The sequence below is a fragment of the Pogona vitticeps genome, chromosome 4, assembly GCF_051106095.1.
Source record: "Pogona vitticeps strain Pit_001003342236 chromosome 4, PviZW2.1, whole genome shotgun sequence".
Classification (NCBI taxonomy): Eukaryota; Metazoa; Chordata; class Lepidosauria; order Squamata; family Agamidae; genus Pogona; species Pogona vitticeps.
This window is the reverse complement of record NC_135786.1, coordinates 168,748,628-168,775,453: the sequence shown is the minus strand read 5'-3', so window position 1 is coordinate 168,775,453 and position 26,826 is coordinate 168,748,628. Positions and strand designations below refer to the sequence as shown.

Genomic DNA, 26,826 nt, shown 5'->3' with positions numbered 1-26,826 from the left:
TATCTATCTCTATCTCTATCTCTATCTCTATCTCTATCTCTATCTCTATCTCTATCTCTGTCTGTCTGTCTGTCTGTCTGTCTGTCTATCTATCTATCTATCTATCTATCTATCTAGATAGATAGATAGATAGATAGACAGACAGACAGACAGACAGACAGACAGATAGATAGATAGATAGATAGATAGATAGATAGATAGATAGATAGATAGATAGATAGATAGATAGATAGATAGATAGATAGATAGATAGATAGATAGAGATCTCAATGAGATCTTCATAATATGGATTCATGACATTCCAAAGGGCTTAACTTTCATCCTTCCAGCAACTTAAGCTTGAACCAATCCACACAAGTACACTTTCTGGATCCCACAGTACAACTGCACAGGGACTTATCAGCTGTATGTTATATTGAAAATCTATGGTCACTATAAGTACATACTTGCATGCCTTCAAACACACTGCCAGGTTCAACATCTACAGCCAAAATCTCTAATATACTAGATTTGCTCAAGGACAGAGGACAGGATAGAGACTTGAAACTTACAGAATTGGAGCAGGAATTTCTTGTACTAGAGTATCCATTCAGTCATCTTCTGCCAGCAGTGCACCTCTGTTTTCTATGTAGGACAAACAGAGCAATCCCTATACAAAAGAATGAATGGACACATCAGGAAAGACAGTGCAGAAAACCAGTATCAGAGCACTTCAACTTCCCCAGGATACCCTATTATGCATCTCAAAATGTCTGGTGGAGAAAAAAGTAATTACAGAGGGAGACTCCAGAGACAGACAACAGAAGACTGGTTACATAAGGAAGTTGCAGTGAATCTCTAAAAGCCTCAATAGTTGTCAAGTCTTCTTAGCACACTACATACTGTACATTAATAACCCAAGTTCCTGTAATATAGACTCTAACATCTGCCCATAAACAACTCTTGGTGTTTCTTTGATAGATGTGTCTACGTGCTTATTATCCCGGCTGGGATCTGCTAATTAACAGCTTGGTAGTCCTATTCCTGTGTTAATGAACAACTGTCATTTTGTCTATTATCTTTATCCTTAGCTAGACATGAATCTCATCACCATGGAATAAACTTAGGGGACAAGTATTTCCATTCCTATGTGTAACAAAGTGAATTTTGATCAAGTAAGGCCATACTGAAATACTTATACAGTATTAGTCTTTACAGTGTTGCAATATTTTGTTTTTTCTCCCAGTACTTTTGCCAGCATACTGAGCAGACTAATACAGACACTTTTAAAGAAAATGCTTGCTTTATGTCTCTTTGGCATGATACTTGCTAGATGAAGGACACTTGCTAAAGAAACACATTTACCCTCTCAACAGCCTACATTTCTGTTTGTTTGTGGGGAAGTGCACATACATTGGTGTGTTTCTCATGTCCTCCTTCTAAAACAATGAAACATTTAAATTGGAAAACACAAGCAACATTGCAACCAAATCAAAGCAGACAGTGCATCTTATATGTTGTGAGAAGCAGAACTTCCTTAAGAGCTAAAAGATTTCAGTTTATCCCAGCACAAAGTGATATTTTATCACATCCATATACTGCAAATTAGCTTGTTTTCATATTGTGGTCACTGTGAGGTAAACATGGCTTTAGTTTGCAAGTAAATTGTTAGGAATGAAACTTTTGAGGGGTGAAAAGGCAATAGAAGGGGAAAAAGCAATATTAATTACTGAATTAATTACCACCAATACAGTAAACATTTGGAGCATTTTTTAATTTTTTTATGTGAATGAAAGAAACTCTTCACCAACACTACCAGTCATCTGTTTACAACACTGTCCTATATATCGTCTTCTCTTTTAAAAAATCCATTTTATTATTTTCAGGCAGCTAGATGAACAATGGAATCTTTGAATACAGATAACATCATTTGCAGATTTGGGACCTAAGAATAAAAAAAAAAACCCAATTAGTCTCATCAACGGAATGAATTTTCCTCTAAATGGGTGTATTCTCCCACTTAGTAAATTATTAACTGCCTAAGCTGTTCATATTCCAGTATAACAGTTTTCACTGATTTTCATTTGTGTTTTGCTAATGCCAATACCTTTTGCCTTTCAGAATCCAATGTATTCTCTTACTGCCGGAACTAATGTTCTTAAAATTCTTAATTAGACAATTCGTTAAAGGGGAGGTTTTGCTAGAATAACATTTCTGAAAAGGGTCAGAGTTACCATGTAAGTGAAATGTAAACATTACATTCCTAACCTCCCAGGAAGTCTTGGGCATGGTGACCTCACCCCACTTTCCTGACTATAACGCCTTGCTAGGTAGCCGTCAGCTACTCCCATCTGCCACATCCTCCATTTTTAATTTTCACAGCAACCCCACCCTACCATCCAACTATGAGAATCTTAGGCTTCCTCCTCTAAACTTTTCATAAATATATTCACAAAGATCTTTTTATATGGAAGGTTTTGTACATTTTTCTTCTTTTGTTTCCATCAATATTTGCATGGGCGTGCGATGGTCAGGTGGAGGAGGAGGTGGAGGAGATGAAGGTGAAACAAGAGAGCTGCTTTGGCCATTGGGGTAATTTCCCCCCTCAGCCCAGCTCTTCGGGCGCCTCGGCATAGAACAAGAAAAAGAGGACCCCGCCGTCGGGCTGCGCTGGAGAAGGCGAAAGCTGTTTCTGCCGTTGGAAAAGCCGGAGAGAGAGAGAGAGGGGGGGGGGGGAGGCAGCCCATCTAAGAGAAGGAAAAGTCTGATTTCAAACCCCCACTGAGGCACCGCCATCGTCCTCCATGCCATGAGGGAACGGGTTGGGTAGGTGGGACTCGTTCAGCCCCGGAAGGCAGCCCATCTAAGAGAAGGAAAACTCTGATTTCAAACCTCCACTGCCTTGTGGCTATATCCACTGATGGAAAAGGCTTCAGGAGTTAACCTCGAGGCAAAATCCGGAGCCAGAGTCCCGGAGGCAGTTTGTGTCATTCTGTCAACTCCTGCGATGTTGCTGAAACCTGTTGTATTGGCTCTTGCCTTTCCATTGGACTATTTCAGTGACGTGGAGAGGGGGGATTTGCTGGTTGGGTCCTATCCTCCATATTATTTTGCCCAGACTTCGTGCTCTGGAAAGGACACACCAGCTTCACGTACAGCATCAAAACACTGGACGCTGTTCCATATGCTCCATATAGAGCATGCTACCATAGTCTCTTGAGACTGAAGGATGCCTATGATGAGGAGGTCAGGTTATAGTCACCTTATATTCACATGGAATCATGTATCCATATCTGTATCTATATGATTCCATGTGACTTTTTAAAGCTGCTTTACAATATTATATAATAAATGCCTTTTACAGTAATTCTAGGTAATTTGGATTGCTTTTGCTAATGGAATTGATAAAACTACCTCTTAAATATCTCACATACCTTGGAAACCTTACTTGGATGCATAAGTCAGCACTGACATGAACGTACATGAGAGAACATAGCACATACATGAGGGTACAAAAAAACCCCTCTGGAGCTGGGGCAGCAGAGGGATGGAAAAGATGTCAGTAGGCCTTCTCGAATCAGTAGAGAAGCTGAGGGGTAAGAACACTGTAGGCCACTTAGTGTTCCAGAATGAAAAGGACGGCTGCAAAACGCAGCCGTCTAGGCGGTCACCTCAACCTAGTTGTCATTACAAACGTACCAGCTGTGTCAAGAAATGACCCATTTTCAAAATAATTCCCTATACTTGTGTCTCTTATTCACTAGGAGGACAGGCAGGGAACTTGGCTGAATGTTAGATTGCCTCTTTTCTCCTAATTCTTTGCAAGCATCTTTCTGAAGCCTGTCAGCCATTTGGAGATGTAGTAGATGTAGGTATAATGAACTTGGATGCGGGGGATGCAGGACCACAGCCCAGGTCCTCTCTTGAGCCACTGTGTGGTCATTCTACTTTGTGTACAGAGTCTGGGAGTATCATATTTATAAGCATGATGACAGACTGGGAAATGAAGAGACCTGGTTGGATGTATGCACATAAACTCTGCACGCAAGGGATGAATAACATGTGCACACTGGAAAATGGTCTGTGAACACTGTCCCTGCTCTCTCTTCCAAAAGTTCCATTGGATTTATATTTTAAAAATTTGCCCTCAAACTCTCGCTGGTTTGGTGGATTGGGCAACTATCTTGAACAACACGGGATATAGTGCTGGAAGGTGCAAATGGAGGGTGAGGGCAGCCTTTGAACATTGTCCTCCCCTGATTTCCCACCAGCTGGTGCTCCAGGTCAAAACACCTGTTGAATGCTCTCAGTAGCAGGAAAAAACATGGATTTAATCCATAAACTAATTTTTTTTCCACATAGTAAGCAGTAATTTAAAAAACTGCCTTTGGGTTTATTCCTGACTTTGTTACAGTTCCTTGTAAAAAGATAAAACATACCACAGAAGTAATTTTTCTCTCCATACTTTCAGGAACCTTGTCCTTGAAATGTACTTTAAACATGGTTACCAGTTTTCAGAAACCGTCCTGCTTTTTCCAACCACCTTAACAGAATCTACAGCAGATCTGGAGAGCTTCTAATCCTCATTCTTCCCCAGCTCTTCACACTTACATTCACAGTTTATTTGGAGCCACAGTGTTGTTACCTGATTAGCATTCTCCAGTTTGCTGAAGGATTTTCTCCATTTAATATCTTATAAGATCATGCCACAAACTGAACCAGTGCTTTCTGCTTGTTCCTTGCGAGTAAAAAAGGAGCAAAAAAAGAGAGAGAACAACACTGTCCCATTTTTTCTGGCTGATGTTTTTATTGTATTCCAGAGTGGTTGTTGCTATGAGAGCAAATGCCTCTGCCCCCAATATACTGGCAATTGTTGTTGCATGCCAGAACCAGGAGACCTTGGCTGCTCATTTTTCTTTTAAAAATACTGCTGACTTGATACAGATCATGACATTATTAGAAATATTCATGAAACTATTTATATTTATGGGTGTTAAGATAATTGGGGGAGGCCTTTCTCTCGCCCCACCACCCTTGCAAGTGCACTTGGTGGCTACACAGGAAAAGGGCCTTCTCTGTCACTGGTCCCAGACTCTGGAACTCCCTCCCACAGGAGACTTGCCTGGCCCCATCTTTGCCATCCTTCTGCAAGCAGACAAAGACCTTTCTCTTCAGGCAGGCTTTCCCTCAGTAACTGATTGACTGAGAGAGGTTTTTTAATGGATTGTTGTGCCATGTTGCTTTGAATGTGTTTTGGTGTTGATTTTGTTTACCGTTTTATGGTAATTTTTGTTTGATTTTGATTTTGTTTACCGTTTTATGTTTCCAGTATGGTATTTCATTTTTTTAACAGTTGTATTCTTATTGTTTATAGCTTTTAAATACTGTCTTCTACTGATGTAAGAAACCTGGGGACCTTTTTAAGTAGAATGGCAGGGTAAACATATTTTAAATAAATAATTCCTGTACTAGCAGACACCGGTCTGCTCATACAGAATCTGCTCATGCAACCCAACATTCTGTTTCCAATAGTGAGTGACTAACCAGATGATTCTAGGAGACGCACAAGGATGCAATGGTGATAGTGTAGCTCCTACTGTTTGCCCCTACTGTTAAGTAAACAAAGTCACAACTAAGACTTGCAACAAAATGGTGCAGACTAGTGTTCATTGTTCCAACAAGGCAGCCACACCTTCATCTATAATGCTCTGTTTCATTCCCTCTCCTGTTTGGTTTTCCTTTTTTCTTTCAGTAGCCACTATTTTGGGCCACTGAGCATGCTCACCTCTAATAGGGCTGTTTTTTTCTGAAGTCCCCTTCCTTCCTTAGAACACTCTCCCACACATCTTTTTATACTTCTGCAAAACTCAGGTTTCCCCTGAATCTGCTGACAGATCCTTCATATGTGTAGGTGGTTCCATTCTGGTGACACAAGCAACGGTATTTGTTCCTCAACATACAAAATGAAGAGAATTACAATGTTACGAACATGGGATGCTTCCAGACAAGGCTTTTATTGTTCAACTGCCTTCCCTACTTCAGGAGATTTTATGGAGAATCCAGGTAGCACTGCAATCCATTTGTTACTGTGTAATGCTGTGATTTTCCTACTGCTGTATGTTTCGTCTTTTCTAATCACACAAAAAGGGGTAAAGAGGAAAGAATGGAACAGCAGCCCAATTTTTCTGAAGTAACAGAATTCTGGCTGTAAATTTGCCATTGTATTACTGGTGAGAGAATGATATTATTATTATTATTATTATTATTATTATTATTATTATTATTATTATTATTATTATTATTAGTAGTAGTAGTAGTAGTAGTAGTAGTAGTAGTAGTAGTAGTAGTAGTAGTAGTAGTAGTAGTAGTAGTAGTAGATGATGATAATTTCATTATCATTGAAATTTTGCTATGTTGGAATAGGGTCCTCTGAAACTATTCAAGATTGGTTCCTTCTTGGTGTCTTGTTTTTGTTCTACAGTATTTTGTTTTTATATTGTTTTGCTTTGTTTTGTGTTTTGTTTTGAAGACGACAGGAAAGCAAAACTGGCAGATGGTTTGATTTCTTTTGCTGCTTCTCTTCTCCCTTGGAAGATTTTTTTTTTGAAACAGTAGATCAAAGAATCCCTTTCAAACAGCACAAAAAAATTATATGTGGTGGGGAAGGGTTAAGGGTGTAATGAAATCTTGCAGGTTTTCTAGCCAGATTATGAATAGACTTAAAAACACAGGCTGGCAGGTTCCCTGACTGCTTGGGAAAGTGAACAGAAAAATCAAGGGTCAGGTTGCATCTAGCAAGCAAAACAAGGAAGCCTGTGCAGACTCATTGCAAGTAACAATGTTTACTCAAATGTAATGCTAGAACCCATACAACTTTTTTTTAATGTATCACACAGAGAAAGAGCAGGATTCTAAAAGGGTGCTGAGAAGCACCTTCTCCAAGGTTCTCCAAGGAAATAGTGTGCAATGTTCATGAGGGAACAAGACAAGACTGCTCACCTGGCTTTGTTCAGCCCCACAGTGTGGACACACCCAGAGTCTGGAAAAGTTACTTTTTTGGACTACCATTCCCAGAATCCCATGGACAGCATCCACGGTGGCGGGGGATTCCAGGTATGGCAATCCAACGCATGAAATATCTGAACACAATCTAATGAGATGCAGAAACCAAAAAGTGCAAATAGATAAGGGGAATGGTTGTTGTGGGTTTTTCGGGCTCTTTGGCAGTGTTCTGAAGGTTGTTCTTCCTAACATTTCACCAGTCTCTGTGGCCGGCATCTTCAGAGGACAGCACTCTGTGCTCTGGTGTAGTTTGCTTGGGAGTTGAGTATTTATGGCTGTGAGATAAGGGGAATTTCATTCTTTGTTTTCAGGGGAAGACGAGTGCATAGCAGTGCTGGGTCCTCCATCTGGAAGCACCTCTGAAGGATCTCTTTACCTATCATAACTGACTGTTATGAAAGAGCTATCCATCCTTTTACCTAATCTTTTTTTAAAGCCATTCAGGCTTATGGCTATTATTGTACAACTTGTGATAATGAATCCCATATGTTATTTATGTGTTACACGAAGAAGCTGTTATTGCTTTGTTCCTGCCAAACCTACTGCCAGCCAGATTTATTGGATGGGTTCTACTGCTTGAGAGGAGCAACATTCCTCTAGATTCAGTCTCTCTACAGTCTCTCTTTCATAAATCTCAAGCACATCTCTCTTCTTTTTTCTGAACTAAAAAGAAATCTTCAAACACTTTAGCCTCTCCTCATAGGAAAAAATGTGCCAACCTTGCTAACCTTGTTGGTTGATCTTAGCCATACTTTTCCCAGCACCCTGTCATTTTTGTTGCCTTCCTTGTCACTGTGTTTCTGCAGTCTGCGTGCCCTCCTGCTTCTATTTCACCAGTGCCAGCGAACAGCAAAAAGATTTCAGAAGGTGAATCAGAAAATGGACCAGAGCAAGACTGAATAGGAAAGATGGCAAATCTGTGCAGAATGCTTCCCTACATTATAGTTTTAATGGTTCGAGAGATTCTTTAGGATTACTCGCACACAGAAAAATACTGACCTGGGTTGCTTTTGAATTTGACAGAATAGGCATTAGCAAGTCCTTACCATCTTCGATCACAAAAAAAGCCCTGAAAGAAAATGCCTGTTCCCTCCACCCAACCTCGTTGGACTTCATTCAAAAGAGTCTTAAGAATTTTAAGACTAGCACTGAATAGCACTATTTTAGAGGGCCATTGCAGCAAGTGTCTTCAATTGGAACATTGTGTTTTTATCCAATCCCCAGTGGTTGGGGGGCACAGCTTCTTTAACCTTACTATAGAATTCCATGCAAACAGTAATGTCATCATCGGAGTTTTCTGGGGCAGGGAGGGAATAAAAAAAGGACGCCGCTTCAAAAGTAGATCCTGTAGGGGAAAAACAGATGGCAGCCAAATGGATCACATCTGGAATAACTGTAAAAGGGATACAGAAGTCTATGACTAGACTTCTAAACATCCTTCTTTTAGACACATGGTATTTATTATTTTGACATGAATTTTTGGAATATGTGAAGCCTTAATCTGAAATCAATAATCCAAATTCCATTTGGAAGAGGCACTCTTGTCAAAAGTACTTTTAAAATACTTGTTTTTCAGAGACAGCTCTGGATTTAAAATAGCATCCTTCTTTTGCCCTTTTTATTACTATTATTGTTGTTGTTCACAGTTACTGTTGGTCATTTGCTAGAAGGACAACCTCAGAATATTATGTTTTCTGCAAAAACTGATAATTTTACAACTTAATGAGAATGTTGTGCCAATCCAAGAAAAAAACATTTTAGTGAAAGTATTAGCAGACAAAGATTCTTTGCAAAGTACTTTAGCAGAGAAGTTCATCATAATGAGTCCCTCCCTGCTCCACCTCTATGAGGAAGATATGAGACTCATTATGCTCAAGAGTTGCTATTCCTAAGTTCAATAACAAGGCTAATTTGATATACTTATTTGTGTGTGTAAAATATTTTAAGGAAGATTTTTGGGAGCACAGAGATGGAAGACACCTACTTCAAAACTGTTTTTTTTCCCTTGACTGAACTTGTTATCCGGTGCCCGCCCTGTACAGTCACAGTGAGACACTAGTGTTGTGCTTTTTCAAAATATATTGGCAGGATTTGTTTACATTTTTCATACACATGGTTGGTTTCTAAATTAGCTAGTTCCTCTCAGCAGAAGATCTTGATGGTAACTGTGAACAGTTCGGTGAAGATGTCTGCTCAATCTTGCAGCAGCAGGCAAAAATAAACCCCTGGTGGAATAGAGGGATGCATTTTAAAGAAGCACACGTCATAAAAAAGTATTGCTTAGATCAATGCTATGTCTGCATCTGATACAGCCCAGTAAAAATGGTATGGCATAAGTGCCTTTTTTTCTTGAGGTCAATAGTTGAAGTCCAGATCATCTCAGATCCAACAAGGATTTAGCAACATCCAGAACTGATGGTCTAAGCAGAATGAACTGGGAAGTTCGGTAATTACATTTTAAAGGCTGTGTTTCTGCATGAAACAATAATGAGAGGAACAGATAACCCAAGGAAAATACATTGTGAGTAACACAAGCTAGGATTCTATGAAGCAGAAGTGCTAGTGTCATGCAGACAAGTGATGTAAAGCTTTCGGTTGCCTAGTTCTGGTAGTGAAGCTGGTCCTCACATTCACTTCTTACAAGACTCTAAATCGTCAGCTGGCCAAAAATTTCTGACGCAACAGGCTTGACCTCTCCTTAATTCACATTTTACGCTGGCCAAGCACCAAAAGGGGCACCAGGCAACAGTAAGCCATACTCAGACATTAGCTAATTACTGTCCTTGGCTTTTCTTCTACATGGAGACCTCAGAATCTTTTTCAAAATGGGTTATTGATCTGAAGCTCTGGCCAACAATGGTGTGAAAACAGAACTAGAGTGCAGTTAAAAAAGAAGGCATCTCTATTTTTCATGGAGCGACATTCCATCAGAAATCTTTTACCATTTTTCAAATCTCTGCTCTTCTTGCTGGGAATCCGAGTGTTGTTCAGAGACATTTATTCATTTGATATACCTGCTAAACAAGGAAATGTTTGTTTAGGACCCATCTTCCTCTCCATACTTACACAAACTTTCAGCTTTTGCAGTTTACTGAATTGTTGGTGAGGACAGATGTCGTTTGCCAAAGCAAAAACATTATAACAGTAGCAGTTAAGGTATGCCATTGCAAAGGAGTTTGTGGAACGCTGAGACCCATTTAACCTCCTAATATGGAGTAACACGTATCCCTCTGATATGGAATAATTTCTTATAGAAATAATTAATAGGATCTACACATGCCTCTAGGAACTTGGTTTGACTAGCTCTGTCACAGCCACACTTATTTATCGAAACCAGAGTCATTTTAATGGCCATAAAAATCATCCAGACTTGCAGCACCATTAATTAGGCTCCTGATGAAGTCACTTCCACATGCTGGCTGCTCACTACATAAAATAAGTACAAAGCTTTCCTTTGGTTAGAACAAGCTGTTGTGTTTTTCTCCCAGACTGCAAGCTATATAACAAGGGTAGTTCAAGGTCAATGTTTTGACTCAATTCTTCATAAATGCTCAAGTGCTTTTTTTAAAAAAAGAGACAGAAATCAACTAATCTTTAAAATACTGTTCATGGGTATCAAATAGCACATTCTTTGTTTGGCTGAGTTTAATGCCTTTCAAAAATATGAAAAGACCAAACTGTTCATAATCTAGTCTGGATTTACTCAGTATCTTCTGCCAGTCTAAGCAGTGAACTTTTGGTATGTAGCAAAGGTGTGTATTTATATAAATTGTTATAAACAGTTCATATCTGTATAAACAGAGATGTGCATCTGCATACACAAACACGCACGCATGCGCACACACATAAACACATACACACATGCCAAGATATGAGAACTCTACAGTTGATTCTTGACTACATTTGTGCTAAATGCATAATATAAGATGATAAACCTCTGTCAGAGGTGCACTACTTTAGACTACCCATTAAGATTTACTTAAATGCCTCCGCCGCCGCCACCCCATATCAGAATAGAAGAAACCATTGCACACACAATGGATGGCAAGGACAAGGCCAGTTTTTTCTATGCAGGGAATGCTTTTATAGAGAGGTGCATTTTGTAACATAAGGTTACCATTATATCCTGAACAGCCCAGATAACATGTTTACCGTCTCAGAGGGTGATTATATGGGTATTTAGCCAGCTGTTTGGTCCACTGCAGGGACAGGCTGGTTTGCTTCTAAAGCTGGTGACCAGATAATGTCTTTGCTGGAGTGAACCAGCTAGGCCTTGCAGCATTTCTATCTGCTCCTTTCTGGCCCTGTCAGAGGCTTCTACTTTTTTGGTGCAGGTAGGATGAGTCCATTTTGGTTTGTTTCCAGTACATGCACCCCTTCCTCTTTGAATTTGCCTTACCATCAAGTGGCTTTAAAAGTGACAAATAAAACACTTCCTCAGCTGCTTGGAGTGGCAGACAAAGTGGGAAAAAAATCAGCTGTGGCAGGTTCTTGACCAGAACTTTTAAGAGAAAAGCAAACAAAAATTCCACTCAATAACTCATCCTATCTCCTCTGGCTGGAGCTTTCCATGTGTGTCTTTTTATTTATTTTTTCTTTTTAGTACTACAGCATATCTGTGTTACCTTAGAACACTTGAAAAAAATTTTTTTTACTTCCTCTGTCCCTCCACAGAGCCAAGGAAGTGTTTAGTTTGCTACTATCTTGAAGTGGCTCTCTTCTTAAGCCACTGCACAATATTAGCAAATTGACAGTAGGCTGGTGCTGACCAAACAGGTTTGCTTGAGGACTATGTGCAATTTGGATGCGAGGATCATAACAAATGGTATACTGGACCTCCTAGCGACCCTATTTCACCTGATCCAACTTCCTCCAAAGAAACAGTGCAGCCAAGCCCCCAGTTTGCACGGCTATGTGTTCAGCTCTGTCACCTCTCAACACTGGAGGAAGATGTGACCCGTTGATAGAGAAGGTACTGCTTACTACAGAGCTAAAGAGTTATCCAGTAAGAGCTAGAGTTGCAAGACATGGCAACTGGCAAAGGATCTATTCTTACTGAGGTTTTGTACCCACAATCAGTAAATGGAGACTTGAGGACTTGAGAGTGAACCTGACTGTTCCATTTCTTCCAGGAGCTTAGCCACATCATGGACTAGTTGATACCATTTCTTAAGTAATACTGAGATGAGAAGCTTCTCATGTCTCTAGTGCTGGGATTCAGCACAGACTCATGAAGTCTTTGATTATGAGGTCGTAGTTGCTGTTGCTCCTGAAATGATGCAAGGAGGAGGGTCCTGACAAAAGGCATCGATTATCTCCATATCATAGCCTCTTCTTGCAGAGTGTCATTTAGACAGGCAATTTTTCACAGGGTTCTGACATGCTATAATGGCTTTGTGTGCTGGGAGCTTCAGAAAACTTCTATTCTTTCTCTTTGATTTCATTAGATTTGGGATCTCTGTACAGGGTGTCCCAATAAGGTACCAGAAATGGTATAAAAACCAAGACATCAAGATACAGTCACGTGAAAAAGAAAGTACATCATCTTTGAATTCTATGGTTTTACATATCAGGACATAATAAAAATCATCTGGTCCTTAGCAGGTCTGAAAATTAGGTAAATGCAACCTCAGATGAACAACAGCACTTGACATATTAAATCGTGTCGTGATTTATTTAACAAAAAAAGCCAAAATGGAGAAGCCATGTGTGAAAAACTAAGTACACGTTATGATTCAATACCTTGTAGAAACACCTGTAACAGCAACAACGTGAAATAGTTATTTTCTGTATGATTTTATCAGTCTCTCACATTGCTGTGGAGGAATTTTGGACAACCATTCTTTGCAGCATCGCTTCAGTTCTTTGAACATTGTAGGCATTTGTTTTTGCACAGCTCTCTGAAGGTCCCACCACAGCATTTCAGTTGGGTTGAGATCTGGACCTTGGCTGGGTCATACAACACTTTGATTCTTTTTCCCCCCAGCTATTCTGTTGTAGATTTGCTGGTGTGCTTGGGATCACTGTCCTGTTGCATGACCCAGTTTCAGTCAAGTTTTAGCTGTTGGACAGAATACCTCACATTTGACTTTAGAATGCTTTGGTATACAGAGGAGTTCATGGTCGACTCAATGATTGCAAGGTGTCCAGGTCCTGTAGCTGCAAAACAAGCCCAAATCATCAGCTCTGCACCACTGTGCTTGACAGTTGGTATTAGATATTTGTACTTATATGCTGTGTTTGGTTTTTACCAAATGTGACATGTGCATTATCGCCAAACATCTCCACTTTGGTCTCATTTGTCCAAAGCACAATGTTTTAGAAGTTTTGTAATTTGTCCAGATGCAACTTTTGCAACCTAAACAGTGCTGCCATGTTATTTTTAGAGAGAAGAAGCTTTCTCCTGGCACCCCTTCCAAACAAACCATACTTGTTCAGCCTTTTTCTAATTGTACTGTCATGAATTTTAGCATTTTACATGCTTACTGATGCCTGCAGAGTCTGAGATGTAACTCTTGGTTTTTTTGTTGTTGTTGTTTTTTGCAGTTTTCCTGAGCATTGCATGGTCTGTCCTTGAGGTGAATTTGTTTGGATGTCCACTCCTGGAAAAACTGACAACTGTCTTTAATGTTTCCACTTGTGAACAATCTTCCTCGCTGTAGAATGATGCACTTTAAATTGTTTGGAAATGGCCTTCTAACCCTTCCTAGATTGATGGGCACAAACAATTGCTTCCCTGTGATCACTGCTGATGTGTTTCTGCCTTGGCATTGTGTTAACACACACCTGAATGCTCTAGACCTGAAAACAGCTAAAATGTCAGCTTTTATAGAGATGGTCACACTTACTGATGATCAATTACTCAAGGGCATTTGTTTAGCAGCAATTCCTATGGAAGCAGTAAGGGTGTACTTTGTTTTTCACACATGGCTTCTCCATTTTGGCTTCTTCTTTTTCTTTTCTTTTTTGTAAAATAAATCATGACATGGTGTAATATGTCATGTGTTGTTCATCTGAGATTGCATTTACCTAATTTTCAGACCTGCCAAGGACCAGATGATTTTTTTAATGTCCTGATACTTTAAAACATAGAATTCAAAGAGGGTGTACATTATTTTTCATATTACTGTATATCTAGGCAGTGCAGATATATCAGATTTCATGCACACATTGTGCTATGTTGGTTTCTGCCCCTCTACTGTATAGGTAAGTCAACACTTGCTCCAATCAAACAATTTATGCTTATTTGTTCTACAGAAAAGCCATCAAACTGGTAACTTCAGATGTTATGGACTACAACTCTCCTAATGTCTTTCCATTGGCCATGCCAGATGGGCTGATGGGGGGCTGTACTTCAAATATCTGGAAAGCACCAGCTTGTCCACATCTGTTCTTCACAGTACTAATGGTACCTAGATTAAACAGAAGGGAAACAGGGAGAGTAATGGATACATTTTAAACCATTAAGGGTGTGACCACACAGATGTTTATGTAAACTTAATTCAAATCGCTTCCTGTCTTTAATGTTTGGCAAGTGAAATAGCACTGACCTGACAAGACACAGTAAGCATTTGAATCAGTGCTGTATCAGTTTATCCCTATTTATTATTTATTTATTTGAAATATTTTTACCTCACCTTTTTCCTTAAAAATACCCACTATAGCATTAAACTAGGGGGAAATGTTTTTAAAAATACAATTCACATATTGCATTGCTGTTGTAGGCCTTACTAGTGTGAGCAGAAAGCATGCAGAAGGAGTAGTGGTTCACTACATCACACTTTGTGCATTTTTAAAATACGTGTGATCAGTGATATCATCTGGACACATCCAACAACAGCTCTACAGGTCTGATATTGGCAATCTCGCTAGCCAAAAGCATGACAAAAATGTGACTGGAAATGTGTCAAGCAAAGCAAGGCACATAAGTCCTACTAGCCAAGCAAAATATACTGCATACTTATTTCAGTTGGTTAGGATCTGGCTGCAAAGTCAGAGGTTGGAAGTTTGATTCCTCACTGTGTCTCCTTGACAAGGGCTGGACTCGATGTTCCATAGGGTCCCTTCTAGCTTTGTAATTTTAAGATTATTATCATCATCAAATGATCACTTCTATTTGTGATTAACATTAGCATTATTTCATCACCAGAATAAACACAGGAAAGAACAGTGAGGAACACAACACAAGAGCAGGAGAAATACCCATCCAGTTGCTCTTTAAATTAGCTATTTTTCACCAGATAATACATATTAAACGTTGTAGTGTTCACCCTTACTATGGTAAGTAGCCATGAATATTTATGTTGCAGGCTAATGTTGCTGAGAGGCGGAGCCGAGAGATATGTAAAAAGAGGCGGAGTCAGTGAGTGAGTCAGTCAGAGATGAGAAGGGAGAGGGAGATAAGAATGTGGTATTTGGGAGATCTGAGGTGTGATTAGTGAGAAGAGTGAATAAATACTGTTATAACAAATAGACGGTTGAGAATGATGATAAAAAAACCTGTAGAAGTTACTTATGATTATCAAACATCTGTTATCAATCAATAAACTTGTTTTATTTGTATTTATTTAAAAGACAGTGAGGTTTGGACCTTCATCTTCATCCTTCCATAAGCAAAGTATGTTGATTTAGTGATCAAGTGGTGGCAGTGCGTGAAAAGGAATATTGGTTTGCCTTCGTGTGCTCTGTGTTTGGGGAGTCAGGCAGGAGCCACGAGGAGTGAATGCCACAAACATATAGTGGTGACTAATAATATCCACTAAACAATAAAGAGAAACAAAGATTTCCGTCCTACAGATTATGTGCATCCTTATCTGACCATTCAATTTCCTTGCTTATTCACTACCACTAAAATTCATAAATGTTTACAATTAAATTAGGAGGTTCTGGACTTCACCCACACTTTTATTTCCACAAGACACCTTTTCCTACTTACTTTCTAAAAACTAGGACTCATAGTTACCCAGGATAATGGAAATGCCTCTTCTGACGTGGCTGAAATGAAGAAGTAGAGTCACAAGTCTCTCCCTCATGCTGGGGCTGATGTGGCACAAGGAGCACACATGAAAAACAGATGTTAATTGTGACAGTCTCTATAACCAAGTTCCCACAGAGAGAGAGAGAAATAATAAAATACAGACAGTTGTGTTGATCCTCGCTAACAAATTAGTTCTAGCAGTTTTCCTCTTTGCCAGCAGCGGTTTTTTTTTTCAAAGTTACATTCCTTGTCCATTTAAGATGGAGCCACCACCACCACCCCAAAAAATTCAACAACTTCATAGTGTTTGCAACTAAACTCAGAAAGAACAGGACATCAGTAGGTGATGTAATCATTTGTCTTAATCAAAATATTCTGATACTCCAGTTCTATGAACCCTGATCAATCTCCAGTCATAAGAATGTATATTGAAGTTGGATGGGCAGAATAAAAGAGCAGATCAGCTGTAAAGAACAGCCAGATAACAGTACTGTATATGTAAAGGGTTTTTTGAAGGCGGAGGCAAAAAAATGACACAATGTGTAGATGAAGCACAATTTCATATTAATTGAGAAATGATTGGAGTTGTGACCACATGACAGTCATTTGCTCTCTCTTCCTTCATTAAAATAGCCATAAAATAGTCTATGCAACAAAATCAAACTCTTAGAATATTCTAATATTTAAGCATATGTAGTGGAACAACAATATTTGTGTGATGACAACATGACAGCATGGTGTAGGTGTAACCCTTCTGATGTTCTTTATGGCATAGAACAAGAGTTCAACCTGACCTCTTTCCCAAAATAAGCTATTGTTGTTTGCAGCCAATAGCAAAGTGTTTCAGGTTTTCAAGCCTATAAAGCAAACAATATTTTTTTAACCAGTGCTGAATTTATGTAGTGAATTGTACTTAAAGCAAAGCGTGCTGCTTATATACCATTGCATAGCACTTAAAGCATTTTGTAGCCGGTTTACAATTGAATTACGCAGGCTGCACATTTGCCCCGCCACCCAATCTGGATACAGTACTCAGTTTACTGACCTCAGCAGGCAGGAAGGCTGACTGAATCTTGAACCAGCTACCTGGGATTGAACCCGAATTGTGAGCAGAATTTTTGGCTGCAGTAGTACAGTTTAACCACTGCGCCATGAGGCTTCCAGAGTACTACTGTAATTGATCATTGAGATTAAAATGCTGCCAGATACAGGCAGGAAATTCACCTATTTTGTTTTGGTCAACAAGATATGCACTTGATCCATGTTTCAAAGAATCTGTACAACTGAGATTAAAAACTCTGTCTACTATCATTGCACTTCAAATTGAAACTCATTTCTTAGTGTCCTTGACTGTTTCTTGTGTTGATCCCCACCCCCTTACATGCTGCTTTTAATCTGATTATTCTCTAAGGGGCATTTTTGACACTGGTAAAATAGCATTTTAAAATGGACTGTATCCTGCTGGCTTGCAATTAATAAAAATCACTGAGACTGGCAGACAGTGATTGATAGGTACCCAGATATCTGCTTCTGAATACATATGTAGATAAAGTGTTGTGGGCAACATCAAAACTCCTACATAATCTGAACAGTTTGTTTTATTATTAGAGATAAGAAACCAACCCAACATGTATCAGAAGTATGGTGTACCATACAGTTCTCAACCCTATTGTTGTTCTGAATTTGTGAGGATCCAGTAGTGTACTGCAAAGTCCAGTGCCAGCAAATTTCTAGGTTTTAGTGACAGCAGTATAACACTGGACTCTATCCATACATTTAGTGGGTTGTGTTTTTTGTTTGTTTTTTATTCATGCATTGTATGAAGCACATTTTCATGTTAAAACAGTCTCAATCAAAAATAAAGCTTGATAATTTTTTATAGTATTCTGAACTGAGCTCTTTCCCAGCACATTAAAAAATGATTAATTTAAACTGGATGAGGATTTAGTTCTCTTTGCTCTTGTGGTTTATGTTAGTCCAACAGGATACAGAAAATTATGCATGCAATAACTATCAGCAAGGTGGTTGTGAGACTGGGTATTTGTGAAGCATTCACAAAAATATATTAATATCCAAGACATTTAAAAGTGGGTAGTTTTATAAGAATTATTTGAATCGGTTCACTTTAATATAAAAGGCATCTATCATACCTAGTAATTTACATAGTTATATGATCTATATATAGTTGGAAAAAGAAAATAGCTTTGTCTAGGTGACATGGAAAACTATAAGCACTCATGCTGCACATGTTGTTCAGGCACAGGTGGTACATGAAAAGATGGTTAGACAATAGATGCAAAGCTTCTAATCACAGGTATTTGTATATTATTCACATTATAAATTGCCAGGGACCTTGGTAAGATCTTTGTTTCCCTTGTGGTTCAGTTTTAATTTATTAGAGTTTTAACTGAGAAAAGATTTGCATGTGCATTATCAAGGATTGTCAAGGAGTTTCTCCTGGCTAGTGTCAATTATTGATCAACCACTTCCTCAAGACACTGTGTTTTATTTATGCTGATCATCTTGCACTTGCAGCTTGGTCTGACACCTTTTGGATGGTAGAACATCTCTTAATTGATGCATTAGAATAACTTGGTGCATATTACAACAAAAACAAACTTAAACTCAACCTTGCTAAGACCCAAATATGTACTTCCACCCGAGAAATAAGCAGGCATATTTCAAGCTTCAGGTCACCTGGAAGGGCATCCAGCTAGGTCACTGTTTTGCTCCCAGATACCCAAATATTACTTCAGATCATAAACTTACCGGTGAGGAAAACTGCCAAAATACAATTCAAAGAGTATCCACAAGGAACAATACAGTATTTCTCAAAAACTATCAAGGACCAATTGGGACACATAGCCATAAACATGAGAAACTACAGCCTGGCCTTTTGCTTCTACACAGCAGAACACATTAACCATTGTGAAACATGTAAACATACAGTGAAAGCTATAGAATAATTACCGGATGCCTGAAGCCAGGCCCTACTGATAAAAAAATATTATCTAGTGGACCTTGCAGCCAGTGCTATATGGAGAAACTAACTGTGAAAGACTCAAAGCATCTACATCAAATGTGGACCTTCTCTTCAGCTACCATCCTGCCCCTGCCAGATTTAAAATCAAGGAAAATCTTTCTCACAACAGAGCATGCCAGGAGGACTACAATGTGAAAAGAAAGAACTCCCAACCTCTTCAAATAGATGGAACGTCAGGGAAATTTATCCCCTGGTCACATGGAGAACTGGATTACTTGGAAGTCATTTAAGAGGTTGTGAGCCAGCAAAACCAAGGTGCAAGGCTCTTGCACTGACACAGTTCTTTGTGAACATTGGGCAGAAATGATCTGATCTATTTATTAACTGTAATGTGGGGCTTCTGACACAAAGAAAGAAAAAAGCTCCAGTTAAACTCAGAGGAGAGCACTCGAATTTCCTTTTTCAGCAATTACATTGAACAAATTAACTTATTACGCATATGTTTTGTTTTCTATTTCTCAGATTATCATTAATTTAATTTAATTTAAATATTTCTCTCTTTAACATGTTGCTGCTACTCTGAGAGCAGTTTTGACATGTCTTATTATGATAATTATATAGGCAACCTGCTATTGCTTTTATGTGTGAAGTTAAGAGTCTTAACCAAAAAGAAGATAAAAATACTTTGTTCAGCTACCTAAAAACAGAGCATTTGTGTATAATGTTCAAATGGGAATCCAATGCAGGAAATATTTTGTAATTATTAGTGGTCCGCAGGCCTTAAATAAGTCAGATGTAGCTGTTGATTTGTTCTGAGCAAATAATATAGCCACTGGTTTTGCTATCTATATATTTCTAACCTGTACTGTGAAATGCACTTAATGGCAAGATGGAAATCACATTAAAAGTAATGGGTGGAATTTCAGAAACAGATTAGTGAGGCATGAGTGAGAAACCGAGTGACCTTGACTGTGCTCATTTAAAGTATGAAATCTCCAGGATCAGTAGTTATATGTACAGCAAGAGAAGGCTGGTAAAGAATCCTAAATATTAACATTAAAACTGAAAATGAATGGAAGGCAACATTGGTGATGATGCCTCCCAGTGGAGACATTTACAATACATTAAGCTGTAAACAATTTACATTTTAGAACTATGAATGGACAAGAATAACCTTGCCACTATAGAGTTTTGATCTCTCTCTCTCTCTTTTTTTAACCCTTAATTCCAGTGGATTGGAGAGTCTAGGATCTCTTTACAAATATCTATGAACGGATGTGTTAGACCAGTGGTTCTTAACCTGGGCAATATCGCCCCCAGGGGGCGATTTTGTTTTTCAGGGAGCCAATGGAACGAAAAGGGGTGATGTGGGGGTGAAGGAACAGAAGTGGGGCAATATGGGGGCGATGGAGTGAGCCAAACCTGTGAAGGTGGCTGCAGCAGCGGTGCTGGTAGCGGATCCGGCAGGCAGATCTACAGCAGCTGGTGCTGGCTGCGGATCTGGTGCTGCGGCGGCGGCGCTGTTATGTTGGGGGAGGGGGCGATGATAACTTCCTCAATGGCTCAAGAGGGTGATTCATTCAAAAAGGTTAAGAGCCACTGTGTTAGACAAAGTACAAAAAAGTGAAGGGTGCAATCCTTCGTTCCCTTGGGAAGTGATTAAGAGGACATTAGATGCGTTTGACCATCTGCTTACAGGAACCTACCTTGAACAGCGGCAGAAAGCTTCATCAACATCACCATTTTAACCACAATGAGGGTAAGAAAGGATATGTTGAGGACATGTTAGTAATTCAGTTGTGTCCTTGTTCTCCCAAACACATCTCCAGAAAGAACAAAAAGGTATGATAAACCTTGAGTGCCTACTGAGACAAATGGGAAAGAATATGAAAAGAAACAACCTCCAATATGCAGATGACACCACTCTGATGGCAGAAACTGAGGAGGAATTAAAGAACCTTGTAATGAGGGTGAAAGAGGAGAGTGCAAAAAACGGTCTGAAACTCAACATCAAAAAAAGTAAGATCATGGCCACTGGTCCCATCACCTCCTGGGAAATAGAAGGGGAAGATATGGAGGCAGTGACAGATTTTATTTTCCTGGGCTCCATGATCACTGCAGATGGAGACAGCAGCCACGAAATTAAAAGACACCTGCTTCTTGGGAGGAAAGCGATGACAAACCTTGACAGCATCTTAAAAAGCAGAGACATCACATTGCCAACAAAAGTCCGAATAGTCAAAGCTATGGTTTTTCCTGTCGTGAAGTATGGAAGTGAGAGCTGGACCATAAAGAAAGCACACTGATGCCTTTGAATTGTGGTGATGGAGGAGACTCTTGAGAATCCCCTGGACTGCAAGGAGAACAAACCTATCAATTCTAAAGGAAATCAACCCTGAGTGCTCACTGGAAGGACAGATCCTGAAGCTGAGGCTCCAGTACTTTGGCCATCTCATGAGAAGAAAAGACTCCCTGGAAAAGACCCTGATGTTGGGAAAGTGTGATGGCAAGAGGAGAAGGGGACGACCGAGGATGAGATGGCTGGACAGTGTCTGCGAAGCAACCAACATGAATTTGACACAACTCTGGGAGGCAGTAGAAGATAGGAGGGCCTGGCGTGCTCTGGTCCATGGGGTCACGAAGAGTCGGACACGACTAAACGACTAAACGAAACAAATGAAAAGAAAGGGGAAATTGGAGGAGGGGGCACATCCTGTGTCCTGGTTTGTGTAAACTGAACAAAGTTTGGAGTGGCTCCTTTGCCACAGACATGTCCTCTTTTCCCATAGGATTGCTCTGTTAATTATCTATTTCTAGTCCATCAACCCAAACCACCCAGAACAACAGAAGGGATTGTCTAGTGCAGTGGTTCTTAACCTTTGTTACTCGGATGTTTTTGAACTGCAACTGCCAGAAACCCCAGCCAGCACAGTTGGTGGTGAAGGCTTCTGGGAGTTGCAGTCCAAAACTCCTGAGTAACCCAAGGTTAAGAACCAGTGGTTTAGTGCTCTCATCAAATTAAATGTTCTTCATATATTCCTTTCATCCCTGAATTTTCAATGTGAATCACCGAATGGTGAAAACAATGCAAATGTGCTGTTATGAGCATTATGGATGATGCAGCTGAAACTTAGCATTCCATACAAATGGTACCTTGGCATGTGCAGTTGGGGTTTGCAAAAGCATTAATTATTTTTTATTTATTTAAATGTTTCCATGCATGTTGTCCATCATCAGTCAGTACTGTACTTGACTAAGACTCCTATAATCTTCTTACTTACTTCAGAGGTTGTAGGAGTGAATATGGTAGGATTCACACTTTAATTCTTGTAGCAACAGCTTGATTCAGACACGGTAGATATAGCTAAATTTGGAAGCAGTGTAATTGCATTTGAAGGCATCTATTAATCAAAAGAGAGCCATTCCAACCCAGTCAAACCTGGGTACTTCTCTAGTTATTAGTGTGTATTAGTTTTCTCTTCCTCTCTCAGCAGAGTAGGTGAGGTAACCAAGTCTGGATCTAATTCAAACTGTTTCCACTCCTTATTTCACAGCAAATGAAACACGGGCTACAGTATGTTGAATTTGTTTTTATGTACTGTTCAAATGATTCATTAGCCTTCACATTTCTGTGTTGTTGACAGGTCTGAAGAGTCTTTGGCTCTCATGTTTATCAGATAAGCATAAATGACTATGGTAGTCATGTGTTAAGATGTTATCTGTTGCTGTGTGACAATCCATCCTTCAGTGATTCCTGCAAATGTACAGGCACTGTGTATTTGAATACAAAATAATATGCTACTCTGAGGAGAAAAAAAGTACTCTGGATTTCTAGGTATTTCACAGTTGTAAAGAAGCAGGATGATAGGAAACATCATTTTCTCTCTTTGCCTTTACTATGCAATTGCAGCAGGAGAACCCAGTCCTAAATGCCTGTCAAATTATAAATTATTTTACTGTAGTTATCCACACTTAGCTCCAGCAAGCAAGATAGAGGCTGGCTCTGGGGAAATACTGAAGAGTATTATTTCCACATTTTTGTGTTTCTAAAACACTTTCATTTTTAGAAAAATAGTGGCTTTTTCAGGGGAGTTTCCCATAACAATCTAATGCCACTGAACTCTATTAAGATCCCAGCAAAGTTTTTGAAGATATTTAGAAGCTGAGGAGAGTGAAATTATTATCAAATAGCAGCACATCATTTATGCATATATTGCTATAATAATATATGGAGAATTAGTGTAGGGAAAGCACCCCAGAGGGAAACCACAGCTGTGATAACAAGGATATCTGCAAGCAGGATCTGAAAGCGTTGGAAATGGACCTCAACAGATGGGAAACGCTGACCTCTGAGCATTCAGCCTGGAGGCAGGTGGTGTAGCATGGCCTCTTCCAATTTAAAGAGAAACTTGTTCAGCAGGCCGAGGCAAACAGTTTCTCAGTCCCAAACAGTCCCAAAACCAGCAAAATCAGGAAGCTGGACAGGGACAGATTGTATTTGTCTTCAGTGTGGAAGGGATCGTCACTCTCAAATTGGCCTTCTCAGCCACACTAGATGCTGTTCCAAGACCTCTAATCAGAGCACGTTACCTTAGTCTCTCAAGACTGGAGGATGCCTATACCTAATTAGGGAGCCATCTTGGCTGGTGTGAAGAATTATCTCTTTTGGCCTTGAAATGGGGAGCATTTTTTAAAGAGGTTGAAACTGCTTGAGTTCCCATGGTATGCCAGTTAGGCACACCTGGTGATCTCATGGTTACTCTTACAGAAGTTACCAGCTGGCTTCAGAGGAGGAACTCCATCTGATTGCTTGAAAGACTGAAGGATGCCTACAAAAATGATGCTAAGCATGAAGATGAAATGTATAATAGTATGTCTCATAGGTGCAACTTTACACAAGAGAAAATGTGTATTCCTTTGTTGAAGCAGATGGCAAAATCAAGCCTCTTATATGCATACCGGTCAAAGAAATAATGGCTGAAACCTAGTTGTAAGAACTAAAGTTGATCCACTGAATCAGTGGAACTACAGAGGAGTTGACTCACCAAAACTTCACTAATTCAGTGGTTCTACTCTTCTTGTGACTTAATACTGGATTTCAGCCAATGTAACTTCGTAGAATCAACCTGACACATAATATTTTAATTCATTATAATGCAACTAAATTGGTTTAAAATCACATACTTAACCTAATTATATTATAGATAAGGTTGTGCTTTAGGAAAACAAAGCTATATTTTTATAGAGTTGGATGGCTTTTAAATGTCACATAAATTAATTTGCATGTGGAAAATGTACAAATAAGAAGTGTACAGAAACTAAAAATATATTCATCAAGGTAAGTGGAATATTTTATTATAAAGAAAACAGGAACAAAGACAACAACAAAAAGAGAGATGAAGACTATGATTCAAAAGTATGCACACAGATATAAAATACTGGCATCTGGCCCAACTTTTAATTTGGGGTTTCTAGGAATTCTCACAGCTTCATACTCAAGATTTTAAAACTGAACAGTGGCTTTATTCTTCAGTAATGGAAAAGCTTACGGTTAAAACATCAAACACAACTCTGAATCAGCACCCAGTTTCCCCCATAGATGGGATGGTGAAATATAAATAAAATGAGAAATGCAAAATGAGTATTAAAGCTGTATAAAGCCTACATAAAAATTTTGGCAGTCCTTGAGAAAGGTACAGTATGCTTACTCCTTAGATTTTGATGTCAGATTGCTATCCACTGCATAAAATGTAATGGTTCATCAATAATTGAAGCCATGTTAAAAAATGCATGATTCAAAATATTTAAAAGAATTCAGCTGTGGTATGGGTTAATTGCTGGTCAAAGGTTTTATCTGAAAAATCCAAGCTACAATATGCTTATTTTAGCATATCTGCTGAGGTGTGGCAACATGTTCTTCTCACTATTGATGGCAGTGGAAGTCAAATCAATATAACTGGCTGTAAATACTCATTAATGGCTCGGTACATACATACTGCTCAGATGCTGGCCAACACAAGAGCCAACTGTAGCCACAGCTGTGGTCAGCTGGGGGGAAAGGAGCAAGTCCAGGAGTTGTTTGCTGATCCATTGGGCTGTGATCAAAAGGTCAGCAGTTTGAATCCACATGACAGGGTGAGCTCCTATTGCTTTTCCTAGCTCTCGCCAAACCAGCAATTTGAAAGCATGCAAATGCAAGTAAACAAATAGGTACCACCTTGGTGGGAAGATAATGGTGGTCCGTGTCTAGTCATGCTGACCACGTGATGAAGGAAGATGTCTACGGACAAACACTGGCTCTTTAACTTACAAATTAGGATGAGCACTGACTCCTAGAGTCCGACACAACTGAACTTAATTGTCAAGGGGAACCTTTACCTTTTTACTTAAGACAACTGAAGTTTCTGCTGTGGCAAAAACTACAAGAAGTTAATTGAAAATTCAACCAAATAACAGTTTGGAAAACTACTGACATTTGAAAATTTAATAAATGTAGCTTGTTGTTCTTCTGTAATGTGTGAATTAAATAAATTATATAAATAAATCCCACAAAAATGTTTTTTACACCCGAACAATCATTTTTATATAAGACTTTGCAAGCTGAATCCAAACATTAATCCCTGCTACAGAAGATCCTTAGAATGAAACTTCCTTCAATATGACATTCATTCAGTTGATCAACTCCCATGAGTACTAGAAATTGAATGTAGCTCCTTGTACTTTTTTTCTTTCATGGACTTATATTATTACCAATATTATAAATTTCTACTTCTAAAACAGGGAAACTGAATTGTTAACAGGATGAGATCCAAGACAAGCTTCCAGTGAGAACAAATAATTTAAATTTAAGAGGAGGCTCATCATCATTAATTTGAAGTGGTAGTTTAGTCCATAGTTTGTTTGGTTTTTTTAAAAAAAAAAAAGTTTGAGGAAAGTCTCGTTATAATCACAATAATTTAGTTTTGAGTATGAGTGCAAAGGATTGTGTTGTTTTGCACATCTGTCCATGAAGTATGTGTTTCTTATGGGTTAATTCATAAATTCCTTCCATCCCATTTCTGTATTAATACAGTGGACCCTCTACTTAAGGAATTAATCTGTATTGGAATGGTGGCTGCAAGTCGAAAAGTCTGTAAGTCGAATCTCCATTCACCTACAATGCACTGAAAACCGATTAATCCCATAACCAGTGGTTTTTATTCTATTTTTATTTCATTTTGGGTTTTTTCTGGTCTGTAAGTCGATTCTCTGGCTGCAAGTCGAATCTAAATTTTGCAGCCAGAGAAGTCTGTAACTCGAAAAGTCTGTAAGTCAAGCTGTCTGTAAGTCGAGGGTCCACTGTATATGAATTAAAAATATGCATACATGAAATGCATATATATATATATATATATATATATATATATATATATATATATATATATATATATATATATATATATATATATATATATATATATATATATATAGATGCATAAAGATCTATTTTAAAAAATGATATTAAAATATGGATATTAGGAAAAAAACATTTATAAGTACATATTTTGTGAGAAAAATAGTTTTTTTATATATATATATATATAAACTATTTTTCTCACAAAATACATGCTTATAAATGTTTTTTTCCTAATATCCATATTTTAATATCATTTTTTTAAAATAGATCTTTATGCATCTTTATGATCCAAGGATTGCATAGCAACATTTGTAGAAACCCAAAATCCAAAGAATATTTGTGTTTCAATCAGAAAATTAGTTTAGGAGGAGTGAATCACGTCAGTTTGCATCAGAATTTATGAAGACTGAATTACGCAAGCATCTCTGG

General features: G+C 38.7%; 1 long non-coding RNA gene across 1 annotated transcript in view; it reads right to left on the bottom strand.

Annotated features, from left to right (window-relative positions):
- LOC144589239 (uncharacterized) overlaps positions 1–26,826 on the bottom strand; it is a 701,357-nt gene that overhangs the window by 433,580 nt on the left and 240,951 nt on the right. The window lies entirely within an intron of this gene.